General features: G+C 33.3%; 1 long non-coding RNA gene across 1 annotated transcript; it reads right to left on the bottom strand.

Moving 5' to 3' along the window:
- Positions 1-1,322: 1,322 nt before the first annotated feature.
- LOC132643235 (uncharacterized) lies at positions 1,323-6,270 on the bottom strand. Its single transcript, XR_009583585.1, has 3 exons — positions 6,112-6,270; positions 2,015-2,576; positions 1,323-1,369 (listed from the first exon to the last, which is right to left on the bottom strand). It is a non-coding gene; the product is annotated as an uncharacterized LOC132643235 (long non-coding RNA).
- Positions 6,271-7,470: the final 1,200 nt, after the last annotated feature.

Genomic DNA, 7,470 nt, shown 5'->3' with positions numbered 1-7,470 from the left:
ACTTTTAGTTAAGGCATAACTAAAAGTATGCCCATAAGTCAGAATTTTTCCTTAAGGCATAATTAAAAGTTTGTCTTGAAAAGTAAAAAAAATAAAATATATGTCTCAAAGCAAAGTCTGCCCCCTCCGGCATAACTTTAGTTTTTCCTTAAGGACTTTATGCCAGATTGTATGCCGGATCCGGCATAAAGTCCTTAAGGAAAAACTAAAGTTATGCCGGAGGGGGCATAACTTTTCCTCAAGGCATAGTTTTAGTTATGTCTCATGGGGCAAAACTTTTCCATAAGGAACTATGCCTTATGGGGCAGACTTTTAATTAAGGCATAACCAAAAGTATGCCTCATAAGGCAGAATTTTTCCTTAAGACAAACTTTTAGTGTTTGCCTTAATGAAAAGTTCCGCTTTATGGGGCATACTTTTAGTTATATTTTATGGGGCACACTTTTAGTTAAGGCATAACTAAAAGTATGCCCCATAAGGCGGAACTTTTCCTTAAGGCATAATTAAAAGTTTGTCTTGAAAAGTAAAAAAAATAAAATATATGTTTCAAAGTAAAGTCTGCCCCTTCCGGCATAACTTTAGTTTTTCCTTAAGGATTGTATGCCGGATCCGGCATACACTCCCCCCAGTCCTGCCTTGCGAAATTATTTTTTTATTTTATGCCTGAGCGGGGATTCGAACCCAGAACCTCAGGTATCCAAGCGAAGGGCAAAATTTAAAGAACACAAATATGAGGGGCAAAATTTAAAGACCACCCCAAAACAAGGGCAATCCGTACAAAAAAATGATTAAAATTCTATCATCGTTAGCCCGAAGAGTTGAATTTTGTCTACAAAAAGAAAATTGATCCAACTACTTTACAGATCAAATTTAGCTCTCTGGGCTAACAGAGGCAAAATTTAAAGAGTCACCTCCAAAAAAGAGTCGAACGGTAAACATGCATGATAATATGGGATTTCTCGATTAGGATATGATAATATGAGGATTCCGAGTCAATGAGTGGCAACTTTTTTTTATTTTTATAATAGTTGATAATTTATGATCTATCCTATTATCATTACAAAAAATAAATATTTAAATATATTTATGAATGTACAATGCTATATTATACGTCCCGTTCCATTTGTTTCCAAACAACATACTCAGTGTAATTTCACGAGTGAGGCTTGGGATGAGTGGTGCATACTCAGGTGCCATTATGTACTTCATTTTTTTTTTTTGTTTTTGAAATGAAATGAAATTCTAATTACTTTCTTTTCAATCATCCAAATATAATGCCAGCAAATTATCATTTATTCTAAGCATTTCTTTTTTATGCTGGGTTTCCTTGCCAACCATGCATGTATGACGGATTTGATTATAATGGCACCTCTGAGTAGGGGTGTCAAATTTGGCCCAAAAAGGTGATGGCCCGCTCAACCCGCCCAAAATTTTATGGGTTGGGCTCAAGATAATTTCATATTGGGCTGATTTTAGCCCAACCCAACATAGCCTATTTTAAAGTGATCTCCAACTTAACCCAATACTAGCTCAATTCTAGCCCATTTTTAAGATTTACTTAAATTTGAATTTATTGCTTGAGATTTACTTTTTTTTTTTTTTTTTTTTTTTTTATGTATACACTTTTCTTGTATCATGTATCTTATAAGTTTGTGGTATGTTTAATATGAAGGAAAATATTTTTCACGAAATTATGTTTAATATGAAGGGAAATATTTTTCACGAAAAATGTTTTTCTCGAAAATATTTACCACGAAAAATGTTTTCCTCAAAAATAATTTTCATGAAAAATCCCCAAAAATATTTTTCACGAAAAATCTTTTTCTAGAAAATAGACCTTCAAAATAATTGGGTCAAGTTGAGTGGGTCATGACCCAGCCCATTTTTAGCCCAATTCAGCCCAACCCATTTCAGCCCAAGTAATTTTGGGTCAATGTTAGCCCAACCCATATATTACCTCAGCCCATTTTGATTGGACCAATTTCAGCCCAACCCGCCCATTTGACACCCCTACCTCTGAGCATATTATGAAATACATAACAACAAATACTAACTGGAGAGATTCTATAAAACCTAAAATAAACATGCTGAATGTATAAACTGTAGACACTGAAATTCAAGAAAGAGAATTTATCTCAACATGAAAGCTAAAAGAAGAGTGCAATATCCTGATATCTTTACAGCAAAGTATATATATTCGTAGAGCATGAGGAACTGGACAAGTTATTCAACAGTCATAAGATGATCGAAGTCCGGTTCTACCGCTCCAAAATCATCCCATACTTCTTTCCTAATTCCAGTGTTACTTCATATATAGGACACAATCACGGTTTAGGTGCCAAACTTGCTTCAGCTTCACTGCTGCTTTTTGCGTCTTCAAACTTATCAATGGCCACTTGAAGTTCATCTGAGCCGCCAACAGCTCTCATAGTGTAGTAGTACACACCAAAAACAAATCCTGTCAAACCCCCAGCCATAACGAAGTTCTTAGTCTTGGGGGCAAGGGCGTTGTATCCTGGAAGTCCAGCCATCTTCACAGAAGGAATTAACCTAGACTTTGTACTCTGCTTTTTGCCCTGCAATAAGATGCAGAATGTAGTTGACTTGGGAATGTTTGAAATTTCAAGATATCTGGTGAAATAACAACGGATGAACATGTCTCTGACAAATGTGAGTATGTGACTAAATAAGGCTTTCTTCATTCTCCTTTTTGTTTTTTGATGCAAGTTACAGGTTAATCAATTGCATAAAAGAATCAAGAATGACCTCAAAAGTCATAGACTATTATAGTCAAGCAAATTACGTATAAATGAAAATTTCAGGACATAACCTTCACTCTACCGCGACACCTATATGGCACAGGTACAATATGAGTGCTGTGTATCTAATATAGACACCACGGGAACAGTATAAATCAGACATTACATCTCAATTTATCTTCATAATTTTATATGCCTAAATTAAAAACAACATAATGCAAGATGCATCCAGACGTCATACTGTGAAAAGAATTGCAAAAAGATGCATTCCATCTGGTTGTATAATACCATTCAAACACAAGATGCATCTAAATGTCCAAACCTAGCTCAAAATTACATAAAATTGAAGATAAGTTATTTCAATATTGAAAAGACTTGTCTGTATATGTTTGCACAAAGGTTCAGTGTTCACTATTATATGTGAGCATTGGTTTTCTTCCACCATTTCATCGAAGGGAAAGATGGGAATTTTCCACCATTCCATAGAAGGAAAACATGAGATTTTTTCACCTCAACTTTCTTAATAGACTTGTCTGTATATGTATTCAACTTCAGTTGTGGCCTCAAAAGAGTCCATTTAGTGTGAAGATTCAATAGAGGATGGATGTATCCCACAAAAAAAAAAAAAAAAAAAAAAATCATGAAACAATTATTAATGTTGGAAGTGAAGTATTCCAAGAATCCCCACATATTGCGCTGGACACAAGAACAAAAAGAATATGGATCAAAAAAATTAAGACCTGTGCTTCCTAGTCCCCAAAAAGAACCCTTGAACAAAGAGAAGGCAAACCAGTCAAGTTCCAAGAGTATTAGCAAAACAACATCGACTTTGCAATTAAATAGAAACTGGTCATACAACAGTAATCGTTTGCACTTACACCACTTAAATGAAAGACCAAAATATGCCAACAAACAAAATCCAAAGTTACCATCTCCATGCCCCCACAAGCAAAGAAAGTAGGGATAAAGGTAAGGGCCAGAATTCCTCCAAGACAAATCAAGTTGAGGCAAACTGTGGAATTGAGCCAAGCAAGAAAAAGACAACCCAATAGCCACATTCATGCTATCTACACATGATGCTATTTTAGGGCAATGTTTAACTTCTGTTGTGACCATTCCTTTATCATGGAATATCTCCATCAATGAGTTTAACTTGTGACGCTTGTGTAAGCAAAAGATCCTTTTTTATTTATCTTTTTGCAATCATTTAACAATTGGCTACAACTGCTACTTGAAGATTTGTTTTTCTCAGAATTCAAATTTTTAAATTGATTACTTTGTCAGAGCATACCAAATAATAGAGTTAACAAACTGTATAGAGAGTGTAACACCCAGACTTACTTGTCTTAAAAAAGCACGGATAAGGAGAGAAGTGCACAGATTAAGGGACATAACCCAAACCCATACATATTTCTGTTAACTCCACATCACTGAAACACATTGATCAATTTGCTGATGACTGAAGCAATGTGACACAGGCATAGAAATGTATCTCGTTATATTGGAGTTCAAAGTTAATACCGACATGAGTGATAAGCAGTGTTGTCAAAGACGCGCTTAAGCCCTGAAGCAAGGCACAAAACATGTCGAGCGCTTAGCCTCACTTTATGGGCACTTCAGTATCGTCATCAAGGCTCTAAAGCATACTTTTCCTTGCTAATGAGTGCAATCCTGACAATGTGACACTAAACCATTGATATTTCACTTTATCAAATCTTCTTTTCAATTTCTTTTCCATATAATTATTATTCATACTCATGCTTATGATTATTAATCTTGGACTACACATACATATCTGTAGTTTTCCTCCATTTGCGCCTTTTTTCATTAAACCCCACGCTTCATTTGTGTTTTGCACTTAAAGGCCCCAAACAGGGGCGGATCCACCCTTTAGGATGGGGGTGGCATGGCACCCCCTAGATTAATAATTTTTTTATATACTTATGTTGTAATTTGCTTAAATTAGGTTAAATATTTGATCCTGCCACCCCCCAGTCGTAAATTAAACAAAGGTGCCTTGAATCCATCTTGAACATTTTCAAGACTCCCGTTTTTCTTTGTGCTTTTTACTTCCTTTGTACCAATAATAATTCCATTTTCAGCTCACTCAATTTTCTATTTATCTTTTTATTATTTATATTGTCTTTCCTCTTTTCTATTATTTTATCTGTGATCTCTAGCGATAACACACAAATAGAAACTTCAAAATCCCTTAAATTAAGCATTTCTCTTAATCTCAAATCTGTGAGTATTTAAATTGAAAAACTTGGGTCTCAATGGAAATTTTGGATTGAGATCAAAATTCAATTTTTTTTTTTATAGTTTCTTTTGTTTATTACTCCCTCCGTCGGTGTTTATTTGTCTATATTTGACTTGGGACACTCTTAATAAGCAATAAATAAAATGAGAAATGAATTGGAGTACTTAATAATAAGGGAAATAGGTATAAAATGGTAAATTATGTCTTGATTTTTCAAACTATATAACTTACAAAAGTGGACATATATTTTTAGTATAATGGACAAATAAAAATGGACGGAGGGAGTGCATTATAAAAAATTATTTTATTCTATAATTGTTAAATTCAATTTAAATCAATTACTACTTAAATTGAAATTTCGTAAGCACTACTTAGAAAAAACATGAAATTTATATTATTTTTGAGAACTTGTAGTTTATCTAATTCTACATTTACTTATGGGGTGTATTTACCTATTGAAGAGTTTTTCTATTATTTTCTTATTTTGATTAGTGTATTCCCTCATTGAAGATGTTATTTTAATTGTGCAAATTCATTTTTTAATATACATAAGAGCTGCAAGTCCCTCGGTGAAAATGTTGATTTTACTTATGTTGTTAATGGGTATTAATGGGTGTGATTCCTTGTTTAAGATGCTAATTATGTTCGTTTATTGAATTTTGAGATGTAATTTCATATTTGCAAATAAAAAAAAAACCTATTAAGTTGATCTGAATAAACTAAAAAGAGATGGGCCCGACCCAAATACATGTTCCTAACAAGATATACATAGAAGAAAATTATGACACCCGGCACCTTTAAATCCTAGATCCACCTCTGCCCCCAAAGGACCATATAGCTTTTCTAAACTTTTCGCTTTTGATAACATTGGTGACAAGTTATCAAGATTATGAAGAGGAGGTAGTTATCTCTAAGGATCTAAGACTCTAAATGAATCCTAAGATGCTCGATAATTACCAAGAGGAGGTACTATCATTTTATACTAAAAATTCTCTGCACAAATAAAACATCAAGATAGATTCTAAATGAATCTTTTCACTGAAAGAGATAGAAGTAAAATAAATCAAGCAAAATTAGAAATTGGAAATGAACCTGGAAATATTGGTGAAGAAGGAACCTGGAAATATTGGTGAAGATTGTCTAAAACCCTAAAAATGTTAAAAACTATTTTGGCAGTATGCAGATAAACCTCTTCCCTTTTATGGGCCGGGTCAAATGGGTGTTATCAGTCCAATCCACGTGTTATTTATACAAGATGGCCACTTTTGTATCCATGTTACTACCATGTATTCAGAAGTTGGCCTTTTATTCCTTAAACATTAGACTCAAGATTTTAGTTTTAAATTTTACACTTAAGATCAAGTTGCCACATTCCAAAATTAGACCACTGCTCTAATTTTTTAAAAAGTTACCAAATTTTAAATATAACCCTTCAATCCACTTAGGGGTTGTTTAGGAAGAAATTGCACGATTTGTTCATCAAATGAAATGAGTTGGTCTTTATTTTTTGTCCTTCAAAATCAAACTTATGCCTAATGGGGTGCGAGACATAACTTATGAGATATTATGATGTGAAATATAAATTTATGTCACTGCAAAAAAAATTATTTGTCTTGAGGGCCAAAAATTAAAGACCAGCACAAAATAGGGAGAAAAGTGCAAAATGAGTAAATGACCCATTATTTAGTTTGTGAGAAAGTCATACTACTTGAGACATAACTTATGAGATATTATAATGTGAAATATAAATTTATGTCACCGCAAAAAAAGTTGTTTGTCTTGAGGGCCAAAAATTAAAGACCAGCACAAAATAGGGAGAAAAGTGCAAAATGAGTAAATGACCCATTATTTAGTTTGTGAGAAAGTCAAACTCGATTATACTGGATTTATTGGATTAACAATAGAATATATGTGATATAATATAAATAGGTTTGATTTTACATTGGAAAAGCTTGAATAAACTTTTATCGTCAATTTTAATTTTGGTTTACTTAAAAAGCGCTGGGGGAAGAGCTTGGAAATGGCAAAAGTGTCATTTTGTTATTTTATCCAGAGATTAATAATTCATACTTCCCATTTCTGCAGTTGCACAATTGTTTCCTCACCCTCAATAATAGGTGCAACGAATTTCAGATTCATTCATCAAATAGGTAGAGAGCTTTCCTTTTCAAATAATTTTTTTAATTTTTCTGAGACAAATTATACTAACATGAGTTTTTTTGTTGTCAGTCACCACACTTTTTCGTCGTTCATTTGTGGGCCAAAAACAAAATTGTGGGCCCACATATTTTAAACAACTACTAATATTAAAAAAAAAGTTGTGGATCCCATATTAAACAACAACCAGTAATAAAAAAAAAGTGGAACCCACCACCAAACTCACGGGAAAAAAAAAAGTGGATCCCATATTAACAAAATCAAGCAATATTAAAAAAAAAAGTGAATCCCATA

The sequence above is a fragment of the Lycium barbarum genome, chromosome 1 (assembly GCF_019175385.1).
Source record: "Lycium barbarum isolate Lr01 chromosome 1, ASM1917538v2, whole genome shotgun sequence".
Lineage (NCBI taxonomy): Eukaryota > Viridiplantae > Streptophyta > Magnoliopsida > Solanales > Solanaceae > Lycium > Lycium barbarum.
Note: the sequence above shows the minus strand (reverse complement) of the source record. Positions and strands in the feature narration are given on the sequence as shown.